Source organism: Ranitomeya imitator, chromosome 9, assembly GCF_032444005.1.
Source record: "Ranitomeya imitator isolate aRanImi1 chromosome 9, aRanImi1.pri, whole genome shotgun sequence".
NCBI lineage: Eukaryota > Metazoa > Chordata > Amphibia > Anura > Dendrobatidae > Ranitomeya > Ranitomeya imitator.
The window spans coordinates 7,443,877-7,467,808 of NC_091290.1; the positions used below are offsets into that span (position 1 = coordinate 7,443,877).

Consider the following 23,932-nt stretch of genomic DNA (forward strand, 5'->3'; position numbering starts at 1 on the left):
CCCCCCAAAGGGTTAATACCGGTAGCAGTGTTGGCACCCCCTAAAGGGTTAATACCGGTAGACGTGTTGGCACCCCCCCTAAAGGGTTAATACCGGTAGCAGTGTTGGCACCCCCCCTAAAGGGTTAATACTGGTAGCAGCGTCACTGTCCGCTGTCTGGCATGCCGCCAAAACGAGAAGGCGGGAGAAGGGGGTTGGGGCGTGTTTCGCTGGGAGAGAACCCGCCCAGGAGACCACCCGCCCACCACAAGGCATTGCTATTACACGCCCAACACAAGGCATTGCTATTACAGCCTCGGGCGGCGCGCAGCTACTGCGCATGCGCTAGGTGCGCCAGGTGCGCGCGGCCGTGCAGCCTCGGGCGGCGCGCAGTAGCCCTAGCTACTGCGCAAGCGCCAGGTGCGTACGGACACGAGTGCCGCGCGTGCATGTGGCGCATGCGCAGTTAACATATAATACTGCCCACAATGCCTTGTATAGGAACAGAAGCGGCAGCATGCACCGCTGAGAGGCGGGAAGACACCGGGGCCATCAGAGGGTAAGTATATCACTATTTTTTATTTTAATTCTTTTTTTTTATTTTTACTAATTATATGGTGCCCAGTCCGTGGAGGAAAGTCTCCTCTCCTCCACCCTGGGTACCAACCGCACATAATCTGCTTACTTCCCGCATGGTGTGCACAGCCCCATGCGGAAAGTAAGCAGATCAATGCACTCCTAGGTGTGCGGAATCCCCGCAATTCCGCATTTTTAATGAACATGCTGTTTTTTTCCGCAATGCGATTTTTTTCGCGGAAAAAAAGGCAACATTTGCACTAGAAATGCAGAATACACTGTAATTAATAGGAGGCATATGTAAGCATTTTTTTCGTGTTTTTATCACGTTTTTATAGCGAAAAAACGCGAAAAAAACGTGAAAAATCCTGAACGTGTGCACATGGCCTAAACGGTTAAGGGATTAACAAATCCAGGAACATTATCAATAGACGAAATCATAGTCAGGAACAAAGCCGGGGTCAGGTACCAGGTGATCAGGGATAGCCAAGTCTGGCGAGCAGTATGAATACCGCGGCGCCTGGTGACAGAGGCAAAACATGTCCGGGTATCAATACACAAAATCATAGTCAGGAACAAAGCCGAGGTCAGGTACCAGGTGATCAGGGATAGCCAAGTTTGGCGAGCAGTATGAATACCGCAGCGCCTGGTGACAGAGGCAAAACATGTCCGGGTATCAATACACAAAATCATAGTCAGGAACAAAGCCGAGGTCAGGTACCAGGTGATCAGGGATAGCCAAGTTTGGCGAGCAGTATGAATACCGCGGCGCCTGGTGACAGAGGCAAAACATGTCCGGGTATCAATACACAAAATCATAGTCAGGAACAAAGCCGGGGTCAGGTACCAGGTGATCAGTAAAAGCCAAGTCTGGCGAGCAGTATGAATACCGCGGCGCCTGGTGACAGAGGCAAAACATGTCCGGGTATCAATACACAAAATCATAGTCAGGAACAAAGCCGGGGTCAGGTACCAGGTGATCAGGGATAGCCAAGTCTGGCGAGCAGTATGAATACTGCGGCGCCTGGTGACAGAGGCAAAACATGTCCGGGTATCAATAGACGAAATCATAGTCAGGAACAAAGCCGGGGTCAGGTACCAGGTGATCAGTAAAAGCCAAGTCTGGTGAGCAGTATGAATACCGCGGCGCCTGGTGACAGGTAAAGATGTAACCTCAGAAGGTCACAGGTAGATGGTGAAGATCCTTCTATACGGGTCCAGCAGTGATGGTGGATCTGCTGGACTTCAGGGCGCTAGATGTGGAGGTTTCCAGTCATTTAGATGGTGCTGGGGCAACTGCAACAACATGTAAATGCGCGAGCAGCCCTGGATAATCTACGCCGGCAGGATGATAAGAACCGGCGGAGGCGGGAACCTGTGAGAAGAGAAGCAAATATAATGTAAGTGACGGGACTCCATATTACATGATACTACTGTGCGGTCACTGCGGCCGAACGGCAGCGGAATCTTACTATACAGAGGTCAGGGGTCACTGTCAGCCATCATACATGGGACAATCCCATCACTGACAGATAATATCTTCTACACATGAATTCTTTTCATTGATATCACACAACATTGAGCCGATTCTCAAACTTACGTCGTCTCTTTTCCTTCTTTTCTTTATTTTCTGGGTTTTGTTGCGTTGTACTCAAAGGTAATGAAGATTTTATGCCCTCGTGAACTGCAATATCTGATCAGAATGTAAAAAAAACATCAGCAACAATGTATTCTTATAGAATCTGCTTTGCATATATAACATAAGTAAAGGGACGACTTATTACATGATACTATTGTGCGGTCACTGTGGCCAAACGGCAGAGAAATCTTATACATAAAGAGATCAGGGATCATTTATGATTGTCGCCCCCCCCCCCCCCCTTGTTTTGTTTTAATTATTTAAATATATATATATATATATATATATATATATATATATATATATATATATATATATATATAAAGAAAACAAAAAAGCAGCACCAAAAGAAAACAGGGGGTGCAAAAAATCCTTCCAGGCATATACCAAACCTCATACTATAGTCCAAAAAATGAAGGCAGCACTCCAATAGGAAAAATAAAAGTGGTTTATTGGCTCATGTGCGACGTTTCAGTCCAGGATGTGGACCTTTCTCAAGCCTCAAGCTTGAGAAAGGTCCATATCCTGGACTGAAACGTCGCACATGGGCCAATAAACCACTTTTATTTTTCCTATTGGAGTGCTGCCTTCATTTTTTGGACTATATATATATATATATATTTTTATTTTTTTTAAACGGTGTGAGGTCACCCCTATATTTGACAGCCAGCCAATGTAAAGCAGACAGCTGAGGGCTAGTATTCTCAGGCTGGGAAAGTCCATGGATATTTGGCCCTCCCCAGCCTAAAAAAAGCACCCCACAGCCGCCCCAAAAAGGTGCATCCATTAGATGAAAAGTCCTTTAATTGTAAGAAGCACTCGCCAACCGTCTTTTACCCATTTTTTAACTTTTAAAAAAAAATAATCCAAAGGGATCCACTGTAAACCGATTCCATGTCCCACAATGATCCTGGATAAGGTTACTAATGTCAGCGCTCGTCTCAGCAGCTGGATTCACATGCTACTGTCATTGTGTTCTGGCTGGTACAGGCACCGGCTGGTGAATACTATCATCAGCAATGCCTGCTATTGCTGCTATCAGCGAGATCAGGCAACGCTGATGACAGTAGTAGTTATCAGCTGACACCTGACCGACGGTAATCTTTTCACCGCCAGTAACAGACGCACACTCGCATGTTGTCCTGTGTGACAGCGTGGGAACCCACAGCGGTCAGCAATGCTCTGGGCTCTGACTGGCGGTGACATCAGTATGATTGCCGCCAGTCAGAGCCAATGTTTCCCATGCTGTCACACAGAGGACGGCATGGGAACCGCGGGATTTTTGGGCCTCCCATTCACAGGAATGGGTTTCGAACCATCCGGGTTCAGGATCACATTCGGGTACTATTCTGGCACTAAACTGAACTTTTTTATAAAGTTTGAATGAAACCCAAGAACTCGAACATCCACCCCTCCGCCCATCTCTACTAACATCTGCTCCACATGAATTCTTCTCACTGACATCACACAACATTGAGCTGATTCTCGCACTTACCTTGTATCGTTTCCCCCATTTCTTCATTGTCTGAGCTTTGTTGCTCTTCGCTCACATAAATTGAAGATTTCCTTTCCTCAGGAGCTGGAATTTCTGATCAGAAAGTAAAGAAATATCTTAGTAACAATATATTCTTATAGAATCTGCTTTGTATCTGTAAGTAAAGCGACGACTTATTACATGATTCTATTGTGCGGTCACTGTGGCGGAACGGCAGAGAAATCTTATACAGAGGTCAGGGGTCATTGTCAGCCATCATACATATCCCATCACTGACCGATGTCATCTGCCCCACATGAATTATTCTCACTGACATCACACAACATACAGCTGATTCTCACACTTACCTTCTCTCTTTTCCCCCATTTCTTCATTGTCGGGGTTTTGTTGCTCTATTTCCTCGTGAGCTTCATTTTCTGATCAGAAAGTAAAAACAAACTCTTAGTAACAGAATACTCTTTTGGGATCTGCTACATAAATAAAATTTCAGTTGTCAAAGTTTTTCTTATGGATTTCGGGTTTTAGCTTGGCCAATAGGCTCAATCCCATTAATCCCAACTTTCTGTTCATTCAGATCCCTGAATGACTAACCCTAAGGCCGTGACAAAATGAAGGGTGGGGCAGCACTTCTGCTAGGAAAACTGTTATGATTAGGTAATTCAGAACCACAATGGACCTTGAAGTTCAGAGCACACAAAGTGACCTGACAATAACCAAAAGACATAGGACAAGCTCTGAGACGTGGGAACTCTGCTGACCGCAGTCCCTAATCCTATCCAACCACACTAGAGGCAGCCGTGGATTGCGCCTAACGCTCCCTATGCAACTCGGCACAGCCTGAGAAACTAGCTAGGCCTAAGATAGAAAAATAAGTACCCTTGAGGAGGGGTCACCGAACCCTCACCAGAGCCCCCAGGCCGACCAGGATGAGCCACATGAAAGGCACGAACAAGATCGGCAGCATGGACATCAGAGGCAAAGACCCAGGAATTATCTTCCTGACCATAACCCTTCCACTTAACCAGATACTGGAGTTTCCGTCTCGAAACACGAGAATCCAAAATCTTCTCCACAATATACTCCAACTCCCCCTCCACCAAAACCGGGGCAGGAGGATCAACAGATGGAACCATAGGTGCCACGTATCTCCGCAACAATGACCTATGGAATACGTTATGGATGGAAAAAGAATCTGGAAGGGTCAAACGAAAAGACACAGGATTAAGAACCTCAGAAATCCTATACGGACCAATGAAACGAGGCTTAAACTTAGGAGAGGAAACCTTCATAGGAATATGACGAGATGACAACCAAACCAAATCCCCAACACGAAGTCGGGGACCCACACAGCGTCTGCGATTAGCGAAACGTTGAGCCTTCTCCTGGGACAAGGTCAAATTGTCCACTACATGAGTCCAAATCTGCTGTAACTTGTCCACCACCGTATCCACACCAGGACAGTCCGAAGACTCAACCTGCCCTGAAGAGAAACGAGGATGGAACCCAGAGTTGCAGAAAAACGGCGAAACCAAGGTAGCCGAGCTGGCCCGATTATTAAGGGCGAACTCAGCCAAAGGCAAGAAGGACACCCAATCATCCTGATCAGCAGAAACAAAGCATCTCAGATATGTTTCCAAGGTCTGATTGGTTCGTTCGGTCTGGCCATTAGTCTGAGGATGGAAAGCCGAGGAAAAAGACAAATCAATGCCCATCCTAGCACAAAAAGCTCGCCAAAACCTCGAAACAAACTGGGAACCTCTGTCAGAAATGATGTTCTCTGGAATGCCATGTAAACGAACCACATGCTGGAAGAACAATGGCACCAAGTCAGAGGAGGAAGGTAATTTAGACAAGGGTACCAAATGGATCATCTTAGAGAAGCGATCACAAACCACCCAAATGACCGACATTTTTTGAGAGACGGGGAGATCCGAAATAAAATCCATAGAGATATGTGTCCAAGGCCTCTTCGGGACCGGCAAGGGCAAAAGCAACCCACTGGCACGAGAACAGCAGGGCTTAGCCCGAGCACAAATCCCACAGGACTGCACAAAAGAACGCACATCCCGCGACAGAGACGGCCACCAAAAGGATCTAGCCACTAAATCTCTGGTACCAAAGATTCCAGGATGACCAGCCAACACCGAACAATGAACCTCAGAGATAACTTTATTCGTCCACCTATCAGGGACAAACAGTTTCTCCGCTGGGCAACGATCAGGTTTATTAGCCTGAAATTTTTGCAGCACCCGCCGCAAATCAGGGGAGATGGCAGACACAATTACTCCCTCTTTGAGAATACCCGCCGGCTCAGACAAACCCGGAGAGTCGGGCACAAAACTCCTAGACAGGGCATCCGCCTTCACATTTTTAGAGCCCGGAAGGTACGAAACCACAAAGTCAAAACGGGAGAAAAACAGCGACCAACGAGCCTGTCTAGGATTCAACCGTTTGGCAGACTCGAGATAAGTCAAGTTCTTGTGATCAGTCAAGACCACCACGCGATGCTTGGCTCCTTCAAGCCAATGACGCCACTCCTCGAATGCCCACTTCATGGCCAGCAACTCTCGATTGCCAACATCATAATTTCGCTCAGCAGGCGAAAACTTCCTGGAAAAGAAGGCGCATGGTTTCATCACCGAGCAATCAGAACTTCTCTGCGACAAAACAGCCCCCGCTCCAATTTCAGAAGCATCAACCTCGACCTGGAACGGAAGCGAAACATCTGGTTGACACAACACAGGGGCAGAAGAAAAACTACGCTTTAACTCTTGAAAAGCTTCCACAGCAGCAGAAGACCAATTGACCACATCAGCACCCTTCTTGGTCAAATCGGTCAATGGTTTAGCAATACTAGAAAAATTACAGATGAGGCAAAGCCCAGGAACTTTTGCAGACTCTTCAGAGATGTCGGCTGAGTCCAATCATAGATGGCCTGGACCTTAACAGGGTCCATCTCGACAGTAGAAGGGGAAAAGATGAACCCCAAAAATGAAACCTTCTGAACACCAAAGAGACACTTTGATCCCTTCACAAACAAAGAATTAGCACGCAGGACCTGGAGCACCATTCTGACCTGCTTCACAAGAGACTCCCAATCATCCGAAAAGACCAAAATGTCATCCAAGTACACAATCAGGAATTTATCCAGGTACTCTCGGAAGATGTCATGCATAAAGGACTGAAACACCGATGGAGCATTGGCAAGCCCGAATGGCATAACCAGGTACTCAAAATGGCCCTCGGGCGTATTAAATGCAGTTTTCCATTCATCGCCCCGCTTAATACGCACAAGATTATACGCACCACGAAGATCTATCTTGGTGAACCAACTAGCCCCCTTGATCCGAGCAAACAAATCAGATAGCAGCGGCAAGGGGTACTGAAATTTGACCGTGATTTTATTAAGAAGGCGGTAATCTATACAAGGTCTCAGCGAACCATCCTTCTTGGCCACAAAAAAGAACCCCGCTCCCAATGGCGACGATGATGGGCGAATATGACCCTTCTTCAAGGACTCCTTCACGTAACTCCGCATAGCGGCGTGCTCAGGTACAGATAAATTAAACAGTCGACCTTTAGGAAACTTACTACCAGGAATCAAATCGATAGCACAATCACAATCCCTATGCGGAGGTAGGGCATTGGACTTGGGCTCATCAAATACATCCCAGTAATCAGACAAGAACTCTGGGACCTCAGAAGGGGTGGATAACGAAATAGACAGAAATGGGACATCACCATGTACCCCCTGACAACCCCAGCTGGACACAGACATTGATTTCCAATCTAATACTGGGTTATGGACTTGTAGCCATGGCAACCCCAACACGACCACATCATGCAGATTATGCAACACCAGAAAGCGAATATCCTCCTGATGTGCAGGAGCCATGCACATGGTCAGCTGGGTCCAGTACTGAGGCTTATTCTTGGCCAAAGGCATAGCATCAATTCCTCTCAATGGAATAGGACACTGCAAGGGCTCCAAGAAAAACCCACAACGCCTAGCATACTCCAAGTCCATCAAATTCAGGGCAGCGCCTGAATCCACAAATGCCATGACAGAATAAGATGACAAAGAGCAGATCAAAGTAACGGACAAAAGAAATTTTGACTGTACCGTACCAATGGTGGCAGACCTAGCGAACCGCTTAGTGCGCTTAGGACAATCGGAGATAGCATGAGTGGAATCACCACAGTAGAAACACAGCCCATTCAGACGTCTGTGTTCTTGCCGTTCAACTCTGGTCAAAGTCCTATCGCACTGCATAGGCTCAGGCTTATGCTCGGATAATACCGCCAAATGGTGCACAGATTTACGCTCACGCAAGCGTCGACCGATCTGAATGGCCAAAGACATAGACTCATTCAGACCAGCAGGCATGGGAAATCCCACCATGACATCCTTAAGGGCTTCAGAGAGACCCTTTCTGAAAATAGCTGCCAGCGCACCTTCATTCCATTGAGTAAGCACGGACCACTTTCTAAACTTCTGACAATAAATCTCTATCTCATCCTGACCCTGACACAGAGCCAGCAAATTTTTCTCTGCCTGATCCACCGAATTAGGTTCATCGTACAGCAATCCGAGCGCCAGGAAAAATGCATCAATATTACATAATGCAGGATCTCCTGGCGCAAGGGAAAATGCCCAGTCTTGAGGGTCGCCACGTAATAAAGAAATAATGATCCTAACTTGTTGAACTGGGTCACCAGAGGAGCGGGGTTTCAAAGCCAGAAACAGTTTACAATTATTTTTGAAACTCAGAAATTTTGCTCTATCTCCAGAAAACAAATCAGGAATAGGAATTCTTGGTTCTAACATAGAATTCTGAACCACAAAGTCTTGAATATTTTGTACTCTTGCAGTGAGATGATCCACACATGAAGACAGACCTTTAATGTCCATCACTACACCTGTGTCCTGAACCACCCAGATGTCTAGGGGGAAAAAAAGGCAAAACACAGTGCAAAGAAAAAAAAATGGTCTCAGAACTTCTTTTTTCCCTCTATTGAGAAGCATTAGTACTTTGGGCCTCCAGTACTGTTATGATTAGGTAATTCAGAACCACAATGGACCTTGAAGTTCAGAGCACACAAAGTGACCTGACAATAACCAAAAGACATAGGACAAGCTCTGAGACGTGGGAACTCTGCTGACCGCAATCCCTAATCCTATCCAACCACACTAGAGGCAGCCGTGGATTGCGCCTAACGCTCCCTATGCAACTCGGCACAGCCTGAGAAACTAGCTAGGCCTAAGATAGAAAAATAAGCCTACCTTGCCTCAGAGAAATACCCCAAAGGAAAAGGCGGCCCCCCACATATAATGACTGTGAGTAGAGATGAAAATACAAACGCAGAGATGAAATAGATTTAGCAAAGTGAGGCCCAACTTACTGAACAGACCGAAGATAGGAAAGATTGCTTTGCGGTCAACACAAAACCCTACAAACAACCACGCAGAGGGGGCAAAAAGACCCTCCGCACCGATTAATGGTACGGAGGTGCTCCCTCTGCGTCCCAGAGCTTCCAGCAAGCAAGAAAAAACAATATAGCAAGCTGGACAGAAAAAATAGCAAACAAAAACAACACAAGCAAAACTTAGCTTATGCAGGATAGAAAGGCCACAGGAACGATCCAGGAGGAAGCAAGACCAATACTAGAACATTGACTGGAGGCCAGGATCAAAGCACTAGGTGGAGTTAAATAGAGCAGCACCTAACGACTTCACCACATAACCTGAGAAAGGAAACTCAGAAGCCGCAGTACCACTCATGACCACAGGAGGGAGTTCTGCCACAGAATTCACAACAGAAAACGCTGAAGGTCGGGCACGGATCTCTGGCGCTCCCCTCTTTTATCCCCCTCTCCCTCTTTATTTACGAATACATACACCGATCACAGACTGTTCACAGGGAAGGAAACCTATCCGTCCCCTGCTACGGTCCCCTGACTGGCCAGGTTTGCCAGCCAACTACCTGCAAAGTGCTTGTGAGTACGTACAATGGCAAAAACAGAGAGAAAGATATTTTCCCACCATTTAACCCCTTCAGGAGGGGGAAATACAACAAATAGGGTAATGCCATGTGCTTTTTGTGAAGGTCCAGGGATCACCATTACTTTTGCTGAATTGGTTCTAGTTTTTGAGATACTTGTTAAGAGCAGGGGTGTCAAACTGCATTCCTCGAGGGCCGCAAACCATGCGTGTTTTCAAGATTTCCTTAGCATTGCACAAGGTGCTGCAATCATTATGTGTGTAGGTGATTAAATTATCACCTGTGCAGTACAAGGAAATCCTGAAAACATGACCTGGTTGCAGCCCTCGAGGAATGCAGTTTGACACTCCTGGTTAAGAGTGTGTCTCGTCCTCTTGGGAGATCTGGGGTTAGAAGATCACTACGTATTGTGAACCGCAGATCTTCCATTTGTTTGTGTCCCATATTTAATTATTTAATTTCCTTTGGTGCTGAAGAGGTTAACGACCATTTCTAGGCTGCTTTAGACTCAGGCCTCTCTACCTTTGAGGGTACCCCCGGGACACGAATAGTTGAGGGCCCAGTTCTATGGACAGTTTGAGGCCCCATTTATTACCCAAAACCGTCTCAGCGTGACAATAGTTCATCCATAAAAATAGTGATTTCCTAGGTAATGAAATATACTATGCAATTATTTTGTATTTCAATGCTTAGGCTTACAATGCTATAAAAGCGACTTTTTAAGGCAAGAATTTTATTTTAATTAATTAAATATTAATTATTTAAAAAACTAGAGCCATTCTGGCCAAACTAAAGCAATATTTTTAATCATCACCATAAACTTAATATAAAACCGTTAAGACATCGTTGGCATCAAAATCTCTGTTTACCAGCGCAATGTAAGTAAAGGGACGCCTTATTACATGATACTATTGTGCACGAACAGCAGAGGAATGTTATCATACAGAAGTCAGCGATCATTGTCAGCCATCATACATGTGACAATCCCATCACTCACAGATAACATCTGCTCCAGATGAATGATCTGATAATCTGGGAAAACTGTACGAAATTAGCGAAATGTATGAGTCTATGGGCAACATAATTGGGATCCATGAAACATGGACAGCATAGGAGACCAATGACAGAAAAATCATGTGGAAATATTTGAGATGAAGTCAACATTCTCCTTTGTAGTGCTGTAGACATATACATACCTGACAATGGGGGCGAGCATGGCAAACTGGTAATATCATCATCTCTAATAGATGCAGGAAAAGATTCTTTCTGCCTGTTTGGAAGAAGAAAAACATGTAAATCACAAGTAAATGCAGTATAAAAGGGGTTGCCTCAGTAGTTTAACAGCAACTATAAGGCTTGGACATATGAGAGTTATAGTGGAGAAGGTTTCCTGCTTAAATCTACTTTTTATAGAGCAGAGCGAAAAACAACTACAAAGAATGGCTGGCATGTATTACTACATCTCCTACAGTGTGGGCAGCACCAAAAGTGCATGACTGGCTGCAGTTATACGATGTTACCATCAGCAGTTTCTGAAGCCTAATGACTGCTAATCATGGGACGATGGATGTTGTAATTGATATTATGCTATTTATGTCCTATATTTGGAGTATTGCACATATATCAGCCTGGAACTGCAAGTAATGACCCTATAGTCTACTCACATTTCTAAGATGTTTGTGTAGGATGTAACTTCTGCAGGTGACTTGGGATCCTCATTATTAATCCTCATGGTAGCGGTGGTACAGAGCTAAATGCAAACAACAAGATATGAAATACTTTTTTTTCTTACTTTTAGATGTATTTTTTAAAATTTTTTAGTATTTGTTGTTCTCATACTTACTTTAGAAAGCCATTCAGAAGAAGATGTAAAATTTTGGCAGTTAAAGCTCTCATTGTCCTCCTCATCCTCTGAGTCCAGATGTTTGTTTATATCAGAGTGATCTACAAGACATAGGTAATGAAGTATTATTACAGGTTGTCAATATAACACAGTCACCATTTATCCGTAATATTAATGGGAACCGATTGTCTCAAACTATGGTAGACGAGACAAACAGCTGCTTAGTCTAGATGACGTCGTCTTCTACTTACTGATAGAGAAGCTAGTGTCCACGTTTGACGCAACCTCAGGAACATATTCTGGCTTCTGACTTAGAAGGTTTTTAAAGCATAAGCCATTCAGGAATGGATTACCCTTGATCTCAAATGTTCCTGCTGGAAAATACAAAACAAAAGTGTTGCGGATATTGTCAGAGACTGTTCCATATCTGCACTGTTTAACTTAATCTGAACTAATGACGTTTCTGAGCAAACATTAAGGAGATTTACTGAAAGTCATATTATGAAGAATTAGAAATGGATGAGCTGATAGAGAAGTGCTGATTCTCATAGACAGGAGAGATATAGAGATATGTCCTATGTGTAATAAGCAAATTGTTACCTGTCCCAAGTCTTCGTTCAGGATTTTTTCTCAGCAGTCCAGTGATGAGGCACTGAGCATCAAAGCGAGGAACGGGATTACAATCCCAACGTAGGTGTCCTGTGATATAGAAAATTACAGAAAATGAAACATCTTTATTGGACTGTAAGATAAAGCTAATGAAATAGGTAAACACATGTTTACCAATTGACCAAAGCAATGATTGGATTATTCTACTTACCACCTACAATATTGTTTTCAATCTCAGTTATGGTTCTCCCATTAAATGGTACAGATCCCACAAGGAATTTATGTAGTATGATCCCCATTGCCCACCAGTCAACAGGTCTTCCATAGCCTTTCTTCAGGATGACCTCTGGGGCTATATAATGTGGGGAGCCGCAGACCTGGAAACCAACAGAAGAAAGAGATGAGATTAATCATACCATTATTATGGCAAGTTCTCACCATAAAAACACAGTGACAGAAGATAAAATATTAGCGGCAAAGATCTCTAGAAATGAAGAATGCAGAGAAGAAACAGTGTGATGAGATTAGTAAAGAACAAGCTGCGTTTCTGTAAGTGATGCCCACCTCATGGTCCTTGAACTCTCTTCTGATCTCTTCTGCTGAGTGATTGTAGATGTAGTTTTTTGGTATCATGACACCAAGTTTTGAGAGACCAAAATCAATAACTTTAATGTGTCCAGCAGATGTTATCAGGAGGCTGTGGAAGAAAAGATAGTTTTAACCTTGTAGACTATCTGATAGTAAATGATAACTTCCTTTATGATACTACAGGGGGTACTTACTTCTGTGGCTTCAGGTCTCTGTGGACCACACCATAGCTGTGCAAGTATTCTACGGCCAGAACCGCTTCTGCAAAGTACAAGCGGGCCAAGGGGACAGATAAAGGACCCCTGGTGTCTAATAGGGTCTGACAGTCTCCACCTGTAGAAAAAAAAGAAATATGACCGGTGAGGGGTTTATAAAGCAGATCACCATGATGTATAATGGGAAGTGAGCAGAGATATTTGGCAGGAGAGAATATATACAGATATAATGAATAGTGCGCATAATATTAGACTAAACTAGAGGTGAAATGTGGACCATGTAACTAAGAACATAAAGCTGAAGATACTATCTATCTATCCATCCTTCTATCCATCCATCCATTGAAGCCCCTTAGTGTTCTCACCAGCAATATACTTTTTATGGTCATTTCAAAAGTATGATGCCGTCAAGAGTGCCCCAACCCAAACACAGTGAGTATGGTTCTCCCAGTGAATCCTCCTCCCTACAGTATCACCCCACATATACGGTGTCAGTATGATGCCCCCACTCAGTATGATGGCGCCCACAGTCCGTATACTCAGTATAATGTCCCAGACTCTCACACAATATAATGGCCCCACATGTCGTCACTTAGTATAATGGCCCTAACAGCTCCTCACACATAATTTGGACCCTAACACAGAATGAGGACCCCCACACAGAATAAGGACCCCCACAGCACACCACTCAGTATGAAGACCCCACTCTGTGCAGGGGCATTCGACAAGTCAATCTGGGGGTATTAGCAGGCTCCCATTGCCTCGCACACAGTACTATGTCCCCCGCAGCCACCCGATCAGTATTATGGCCCCTACAGATGCCGACAATAAATAAAGCACTATTCCCCTGGCCCCATGGCCACGGCGTGCTGCTCTGGTCAGTCCGGTGTGAGTGCTGAGACTCCACACTACGGGCGCGGTGCTGTGACTACTTGGCCCTTGCGGTGTACGGAGTCTCAGACCACAGTCTCACGACCACAGGCTGAATGGTGGATCGGGGGCTTTCGGCTTCCTGATGCCCCATTCTGTTCAGCTGTATTCACATTCTGAGGAGGCAGCCATGCTGAAATTGTGATGACAGGAGGAGTGATGTGGCCCAATGCCAAGTGATGCTGGGCCCCCTAGTGCTCATGGGCCCCATAGTACCCCTGCTCACAGAACAATTAATTTCTGGGCATGGAGGTCATATATAACCTATAGTAAATGCTCTGTGGTGATGGAACCAACGACCTGGACAATAGAATACACATGTCCTACCTTCCGCATACTCCATGACCATACAGAGGTGAGATGTAGATGGAAAGGAGCAGAGCATGGAGGCCACAAAGGGACAATTGGAGAATGTTAAGATGTCCCTTTCCAGATAAGCCGATTCCACCTGTTTTGGAGTAGAAAAGTACCGCTTGGCAATTTTCTTCATTGCAAAGGTCTGATGTAAGTCTTTATGGCGCGCTAAGTAGACGGAGCTGGAGAAAAGCACAATCCATGGTAAATAATCAATCCTTATTAACAGTCCATCTAGAGAAGTCATTATATGATCTTCTGTACTAATTTCTTGAAGTCGGTCCGTCACTGGAGATACAATTCTAGAAATGAATAATATGGCACTGCATAGATCAGCTATGGAGATCTGCACAATGCCATGTCTGCCGGAGCCCTCACACGTCATATTAGACAGGAGAGAATCTTCTTGGGCAGATTCGCTATAATTGACCAGAAGATCCGATTCTGTCCAAGTAAAATTTAGTCCAAATTGAAATTCCTCCAATTGCTGTAAGAAGTTTATTTTGCTCCTCTCTATCCCTAAGGCCGGCGTCACACACAGCGTAAAACAATACGGTCCGTATATTACGGCCGTAATACGCTGAAAAGTCCCCAAAATAGTGGTCCGTAGCTCCTCAGTAGGCAGGGTGTGTCACCGTATTTTGCGCATGGCATCCTCCGTATGTAATCCGTATGGCATCCCTGCTGCGTGTTTTTCTCGCAGGCTTGCAAAACCAACATACCGCTATAGAAATGATCCATGTGTCCCATGTCATTAGACACATATATGTATATATATTTTAACTTCAAACAGCGCTAGATAGGTTTAAAGTCGGTAATTCAATTACCGGCTTTTGCTCTCTCCTTCCTAAACCCGACATGATTTGAGACATGGTTTACATACAGTAAACCATGTCTTCTCTCCATTTTTTTTGCATATTCCACGCTACTAATGTTAGTAATGTGTATATGCAGAATTTGGCCGTTCTATCTACTAAATTAAAGGGTTAAATGGCGGAAAAAATTGGCGTGGGCTTCCGCGCAATTTTCTCCGCCAGAGTAGTAAAGCCAGTGACTGAGGGCAGATATTAATAGCCTGGAGAGGGTCCATGGTTATTGGTCACCCGCCCCGGCTAAAAACACCTGCCCCCAGCCACCCCAGAAAAGGCACATCTGTAAGATGCGCCTATTCTGGCACTTGGCCACTCTCTTCCCATTCCCGTGTAGCGGTGGGATATGGGGTAATGAAGGGTTAATGCCACCTTGCTATTGTAAGGTGACATTAAGCCTAATTAATAATGGAGAGGCGTCAATTATGACACCTATCCATTATTAATCCAATACTAGTAAAGGGTTAAAAAAATACACAAACACATTATTTAAAATTATTTTAATGAAATAAAAACAAAGGTTGTTGTAATATTTTATTGAACGCCCAATCCAATCACTGAAGACTCTCGTTCTGTAACAAAAAAAACATAATAAACCAACAATATCCTTACCTTCCGAGGATCTGTAAAGTCCAACGATGTAAATCCATCTGAAGGGGTTAAAATATTTTGCAGCCACGAGCTTTGCTAATGCATTGATGCTCGTGGCAGCAAAACCCCGGAGAATGTAGGTAAAGCAGGTCAATGACCTATATTTACCTTCATTTGCGGTGAGGCGCCCTCTGCTGGCTGTTCCTAGATCGTGGGAACTTTCCTAGAAAGCTCCCAGGCTCGAGTTCATAAGAGGCGCCCGTTGTACTCATATGAACTCGAGCCTGGGAGCTTTCTAGGAAAGTTCCCACGATCTAGGAACAGCCAGCAGAGGGCGCCTCACCGCAAATGCAGGTAAATATAGGTCATTGACCTACTTTACCTTCATTCCCTGGGGTTTTGCAGCCACGAACAACATTGCATTAGCAAAGCTCGTGGCTGAAAAATATTTTAACCCCTTCAGATGGATTTACATCGTTGGACTTTACAGATCTGCGGAAGGTAAGGATATTGTTGTTTTTGTTTTTTTTTGTTACAGAACGAGGGTCTTCAGTGATTGGAATGGGCGTTCAATAAAATATTACAACAACCTTTGTTTTTATTTCATTAAAATAATTTTTAATAATGTGTTTGTGTATTTTTTTAACCCTTTACTAGTATTGGATTAATAATGGATAGGTGTCATAATTGACGCCTCTCCATTATTAATCTGGCTTAATGTCACCTTACAATAGCAAGGTGGCATTAACCCTTCATTACCCCATATCCCACCGCTACACGGGAATGGGAAGAGAGTGGCCAAGTGCCAGAATAGGCGCATCTTCCAGATGTGCCTTTTCTGGGGTGGCTGGGGGCAGATGTTTTTAGCCAGGGGGAGGGGCAATAACCATGGACCCTCTCCAGGCTATTAATATCTGCCCTCAGTCACTGGCTTTACTACTCTGGCGGAGAAAATTGTGCGGGAGCCCATGCCAATTTTTTTCGCGATTTAACCCTTTAATTTAATAGCTAGAACGGCCAAATGTCTCACTGATATATATATATATATATATATATATATATATATATATATACCTATTCTATGTGTACACATTTATTCTACCTATTCTACTGGAAGCTGTCAGTGTGATTTTACTGTACACCGCAATGAATTGCCGGCTTTTCTCGCTAACACCGCTGCGTATTTCTCGCAAGTCACACTGCTTGTCCGTGTGTGATCCGTATTTTTCAGGCTTCCATAGACTTTCATTGGCGTATTTCTTGCGCAGTACGGTGACAAACGCAGCATGCTGCGATTTTCTACGGCTGTAGAAGACCGTATAATACGGATCCGTAAAATACGGCAGATAGGAGCTGGGGCATAGAGAATAATTGTGCCGTATGTTTTGCGAGTTTTACGGACGTAGTTTCTGCGCTCTTACGTCCATGAAACTCGCAAGTGTGACGCCGGCCTAAGACCGGGGTCACACTTGTGAGTGCAATGCGAATCTCTCGCCTCAATACCCGGCACTGACGCCAGCACTCGGGAGCGGAGGGTGCGACTGCATGTATTTCTATGTCCCGAGTGCCAGCGGCAGTGCCGGGTATTGGGGCGAGATTCTCACATTGTACTCACAAGTGTGACCCCGGCCTAAGGCATAATAAATGGAGGAGATGGAAGTAGTTAAATAATAATGGAGCCCATTCTACCCACCTGCCCGAGGCTCCCACCTGTCCATCCCTGCAGGTCTCCATCCTCCGGGCCAGGCTTTGGATGCTCTGGCGCCCCTTTTTGGTGCTGAGGCAGTGATTGGACTCACGTGGTCATGGCGGAGGGTGCAGATGTCATTGACGTTAATATCGTGTCAATCCTCCCGTGACCGTGTGCAGCCGATTACTCTTATCAGCTCCATAATGGAACCCAAAAACCAAAGTCTGCTGAGGAGGAAGCTCTGGTGGAGGCGGCAGCATAAAAACCGATGGGGTCTAGGACAAGTGACTGTAATATGTTATATTAATCCCTTTCCTTAAGGGTTTGCGCCCACATTAAGTATTAGCAGCAGAAATCTTTACACCATATCTGCATTTCTAAGCAGGAAAAACGATGCGTCAAATATTACTGTATGTGTGGAATCTGCAGAAAAAACGCTGAAAGAATTGACCTGCTGCAGAGTTAAAGGGAAAGATAATCACCGTGTGCACGAGACTTCAGGAATCTCAGTCACTTTTCTGCATCATGAGCAGAAAAAAACACAGAAAAAAATGTGAGAATTCTGCGATGTGTGCACAGGTCCTTACAGTGCGACCTGTTCTAGGTCCGTACGCTGCACTGTATAGAAATAGTGAGAATTGGATGTGGACGGTGATGTGGACTCCGATCATTTCCCGATGATAACGCTGAGCGGCAGAGCACAGAGCCAGAAGTGTTGTCATAGGGAACCCCGAGCAATGTGGATTATACCAACAGAAATCTCACCCAAAAGCTCCAGCGCCGATCATTTTCGATGTTTTAAAGTCGCTTATATGCGGCATTCTTGCTGGGATCAACGATTCAATCGCTCCCTATAAAAAATAAGAAATGATATTCAGATAAGAAAGCTGCAAGAAAAAAGCTCCAGATACAAAACGTCTTCCTCCAATATTATGTCCCAGCGGATTCACAGTGACTGACTCTACAAGCAGAGCGCTCCGCAGACACCGAGGTCATTTAACCCCTTAAGGAGCAGGGTTACTTCCATTTTTGTTCCCCTTCTTCCCAGAGCCATACATTGATTTTTCGCTCATTATGGACAAGTGAGGGCTTGTTTATTTGTGGGACGAGTTTTATGTTTGAATTACACCATTGCTTTTACTATATCCTTCACTGAAAAGCCGGATAAAAATTCTGAGTGTGGTGAAATTGAAAAAAAAGTGCAATTCAACAATTGTATATTTATTTATTTATTTATTTATTTATTTACCACGTTCACTAAATGCTAAAACTGTCCGGCCATTGTGATTCTCCAGGTCATCACAAGTTCACAGACACCAAACATGTCCAGGTTCTTTTTTATTTAAGTGGTGAAAAAAAATCCAAAGCTTGTCAAAACAAAATTAAAAAATGGCGCCATTGTCTGAGCCTCGCAGCGTCTCCATTTGTCCATATCTGGGTGAGGGATTATTTTTTGCGTGCTGATCTGACGTTTGATACCAATTTTGGATAGATACGATGTTTTGATCGCCCGTTATTGCATTTTATTGCAATGTAGCAGCGATCAAAAAAGCATAATTCTGGCGTTATGATTTTTGCTTGTTACGCCATTTACCGATCATATTAATTCTTCTTATACTTTGATATATCAGGCGCTTCCGAATGTGGCGATATCAAATATGTGTAATTTTTTTTTTTTTGTTTTATTTCGAATGGGCCAAAAGGAGGGTAATTTGGACTTTTATATATTTATATATTTCCTGCTTTTTACTTGCTTCATTAGTGTCCATGGGAGACTAGAAGCTGCGATCATCCGATCACTGGTGTTACACATGGCGGGGGTTCAGCTCTGCTATGTGTAGCAAAAATGCTCATCTGCTATGTGCACCGACCACCGGGGAGCGCTCATAGCAGGGTGACAATGACAATCCAGGGGTCTCCTGCCGAGAACCAAGACGCAGGTCCTGCACAGCCATGTTTAATGCCAGTGTCGGAGTTTGACAGTGTCATTTAAAAGCTGCAGGTGGATCGCGATTCCACCCGCGGCTGTTAGGGGCATAGAACTGGATCAGCTGTCATAAGCCGGATAAGATGGGGGAGGTCATGGACATAGCACTTCATAGGTCTTTAAGGGGTAAGGGAAGAGTCCATACACCAGAATCATTGCACACTGCTAAATAATATTGTAGATCATTTATGAAAACTTAAATGGAATTCTGTCAGCAGTTTTTTATTTTTAATCTAAGGCCGGCGTCACAAACAGCGTAAAACAATACGGTCCGTATATTACGGCCGTAATACGCTGAAAAGTCCCGAAAAAAGTGGTCCGTAGCTCCTCCGTAGGCAGGGTGTGTCAGCGTTTTTTGCGCATGGCATCCTCCGTATGTAATCCGTATGGCATCCGTACTGCGTGGTTTTCTCGCAGGCTAGCAAAACCAACATACCGCTATAGAAGTGATCCATGTGTCCCAAAAAGAAAAGAAAATATATATATACTGTCTATATATATATATATATATATATATATATATGTGTCAGTAGACACATATATTAGAGAGAAAAGCCGGTAATTCAGTGCGGTGTACAGTAAAATCACACTGACAGCTTACAGTAGAATAGGTAGAATAAATGTGTACACACAGAATAGGTATATATATATATATATATATATATATGTCAGTGAGACACATATATGTATATATATTAATATTTATTCCAGCGCTAGACAGCTTGAAAGCCGGTAATTCAATTACCGGCTTTTTCCTTCTCCTTCCTAAAACCCGACATGATTTGAGACATGGTTTACATACAGTAAACCATGTCTTCTCTCCATTTTTTTTGCAGATTCCACACTACTAATGTCAGTAGAGTGTATCTGCAAAATTTGGCCGTTCTAGCTCTTAAAATAAAGGGTTAAATGGCGGAAAAAATTGGCGTGGGCTCCCGCGCAATTTTCTCCGCCAGAGTAGTAAAGCCAGTGACTGAGGGCAGATATTAATAGCCTGGAGAGGGTCCACGGTTATTGGCCCCCCCCTGGCTAAAAATATCTGCCCCCAGCCACCCCAGAAAAGGCACATCTGGAAGATACGCCTATTCTGGCACTTGGCCACTCTCTTCCCATTCCCGTGTAGCGGTGGGATATGGGGTAATGAAGGGTTAATGCCACCTTGCTATTGTAAGGTGACATTAAGCCTAATTAATAATGGAGAGGCGTCAATTATGACACCTATCCATTATTAATCCAATACTAGTAAAGGGTTAAATAAAACACAAACACATTTTTTTAAATTATTTTAATGAAATAAAAACAATGGTTGTTGCAGTATTTTATTCAACGCCCAATCCAGTCACTGAAGACCCTCGTTCTGTGAGTAAAAAAACATAATAAACCAACAATATACTTACCCTCCGCAGATCTGTAACGTCCAACGATGTAAATCCTTCTGAAGGGGTTAAAACATTTTGCAGCAAGGAGCTGTGCTAATGCAGGCTGCTCCTCCCTGCAAAACCCCTGGCTCCCTGGCTTTCTAGGTAATTTCCCACGATCTATGAACAGCCAGCAGAGGGCGCCTCACCGCAAATGAAGCTAAATATAGATCATTGATCTATTTTTAGCCTCATTCCCTGGGGTTTTGCAGCGAGGAGCAGCCTGCATTAGCACAGCTCCTTGCTGCAAAATGTTTTAACCCCTTCAGAAGGATTTACATCGTTGGACGTTACAGATCTGCGGAGGGTAAGTATATTGTTGGTTTATTATGTTTTTTTACTCACAGAACGAGGGTCTTCAGTGACTGGATTGGGCGTTGAATAAAATACTGCAACAACCATTGTTTTTATTTAATTAAAATAATTTTAAAAAATGTGTTTGTGTTTTATTTAACCCTTTACTAGTATTGGATTAATAATGGATAGGTGTCATAATTGACGCCTCTCCATTATTAATTAGGCTTAATGTCACCTTACAATAGCAAGGTGGCATTAACCCTTCATTACCCCATATCCCACCGCTACACGGGAATGGGAAGAGAGTGGCCAAGTGCCAGAATAGGCGCATCTTCCAGATGTGCCTTTTCTGGGGTGGCTGGGGGCAGATATTTTTAGCCAGGGGGGGGGCCAATAACCATGGACCCTCTCCAGGCTATTAATATCTGCCCTCAGTCACTGGCTTTACTACTCTGGCGGAGAAAATTGCGCGGGAGCCCACGCCAATTTTTTCCGCCATTTAACCCTTTATTTTAAGAGCTAGAACGGCCAAATTTTGCAGATACACACTACTGACATTAGTAGTGTGGAATCTGCAAAAAAAATGGAGAGAAGACATGGTTTACTGTATGTAAACCATGTCTCAAATCATGTCGGGTTTTAGGAAGGAGAAGGAAAAAGCCGGTAATTGAATTACCGGCTTTCAAGCTGTCTAGCGCTGGAATAAATATTAATATATGTACATATATGTGTCTCACTGACATATATATATATATATATATACCTATTCTATGTGTACACATTTATTCTACCTATTGGACTGTAAGCTGTCAGTGTGATTTTACTGTACACCGCACTGAATTACCGGCTTTTCTCTCTAACAGCGCTGCGTATTTCTCGCAAGTCACACTGCTTGTCCGTGTGTAATCCGTATTTTTCACGCTTCCATAGACTTTCATTGGCGTATTTCTTGCGCAGTACGGTGACAAACGCAGCATGCTGCGATTTTGTACGGCCGTAGAAAGCCGTATAATACTGATCAGTAAAATACGGCAAATAGGAGCAGGGGCATAGAGAAAAATTGTGCCGTATTTTTTGCGAGTTTTACGGACGTAGATTCTGCGCTCTTACGTCCGTAAAACTCGCAAGTGTGACGCCGCCCTAAGGATGTGTCCACGTTCAGGATTGCATCAGGATTTGGTCAGGATTTTACATCAGTATTTGTAGCCAAAACCAGGAGTGGAATAATTAGAGGAAAAGTATAATAGAAACATATGCACCACTTCTGCATTTATCACCCACTCCTGGTTTTGGATTACAAATACTGATGTAAAATACTGACCAAATCCTGATGCAATCCTGAACGTGGACACATATCATAAGAGTAGCATGATGTAAGGGCTGAAATCCTAATTCCAGTGATTTGTTACTTACTAGTCCGTGTGTTGTTTTATTACAATTAGTGTTTAATCAGCAAGAGATTATCACTATAGGTCTAATCTTGTGCCAGGTAGTCCTCTTGCTCTGTGTGACCCTGCCCCACCACAGATTAGCGGATTTCTGCTTATTCACAGTGTACTGTACACAGAAAGCTGCCAGTCAATGGTGTGGGCAGGCTTATACAGGGCTCAGCATTCAGAACTCTGCTAGATCTGCAGCAGAAAAGTGTGTTTTTATCACAACTACTCCACCCAGTAAAGTAGGTGACATAGCTGGAATCAGGGTCACTGCCCCTACATCATGCTGCTGTCAGATGGGTAGCAGTAACCTGGTGCCAGATTCCGTGTAGTATAAGTGCTATTATCTAACACGCTGGGATCATCTACATTTAGAATAGAGCTGTCCCCTGGTTATATGGGGCTAATACTGGACGCGTCATTCACACCCCATGATCTGGTGATATACAGACATCCCCTCTAGGATACTCACAGCGGCAGGTTCTTGGATCTCTGGGATCTCATAGATTCCACTGTCAGGAATCGCAAGCACAGTTGGATCTAAAACAGTGATAAAATGATGAAGAAATAAAATGTATTAGACGACATCAATCCTACATACACAATAGAGCAATCTACAGGAGAAATAACGGCCGTCTGTAAATGGGGATTTCACTAATTATATGGGGGTGTAAATATGAGGAGCACATCGCCCTCACTGTACATGTGAGTGATGGGAAGAGAGAGCTCAAGCTGAGCAGCAATATGCAGATTAGCCTGGAAGTGCAGGAGGGCGGGGTCACTGCACTACGACGGTTTCTGCCACGCCCCCAGTGCACTTCCATCCAATTTGGTGCATTGCTTCTACGTTAGATTCTCCTGACTGAGATATTGGATTTCTAAACACAAAATGGCTCCTTTCATTAGGGAAATCTTTAAAAATAAAGATTATTATTTCATTAGAGGGTAATGGGCCGTGCAGTCCGAGCAGCACTTCCCATGTACCATGTGCGGGCAGGGTCCCTGTAAATCCGCCATTGTCCCCTGTAGAATATCTGGAGATCCCTTCTAGAAGGTCGGGTGATCGGCTTACCTGTGGTCAGATCGCTGCTCAGATCCCGCTGACTCGTATTCGGGTCAGGGATCATTTCCGGGTGTAGATTTTGCCCATCTTCGGTGTCGCCTTCTGCTGTTTCCTAATAGTTATAATATATAGATTTAATATGTGGAAGATTTCATTAAATCACCAAATCCATAAATCAGGGAGCACGAAACCTGCATTTACAACTATACAGATAATGCGCCATGTGTTCTCATTGTCTCATTTAGGTGGATTAAGCTAAATTAAGATTGAAAAATCAAATGTTCAGTGTAAAAACTTCTCTGCGCCGTGACCCCAGAGCCGTGTTACCTGCGCTCCTTATATCATGGGGAC

General features: G+C 44.1%; 1 long non-coding RNA gene across 1 annotated transcript; it reads right to left on the reverse strand.

The window, feature by feature from the left end:
* Positions 1-3,689: 3,689 nt before the first annotated feature.
* Positions 3,690-10,954, reverse strand: LOC138649431 (uncharacterized). Its single transcript, XR_011315308.1, has 3 exons — positions 10,888-10,954; positions 4,037-4,105; positions 3,690-3,782 (listed from the first exon to the last, which is right to left on the reverse strand). It is a non-coding gene; the product is annotated as an uncharacterized lncRNA (long non-coding RNA).
* Positions 10,955-23,932: the final 12,978 nt, after the last annotated feature.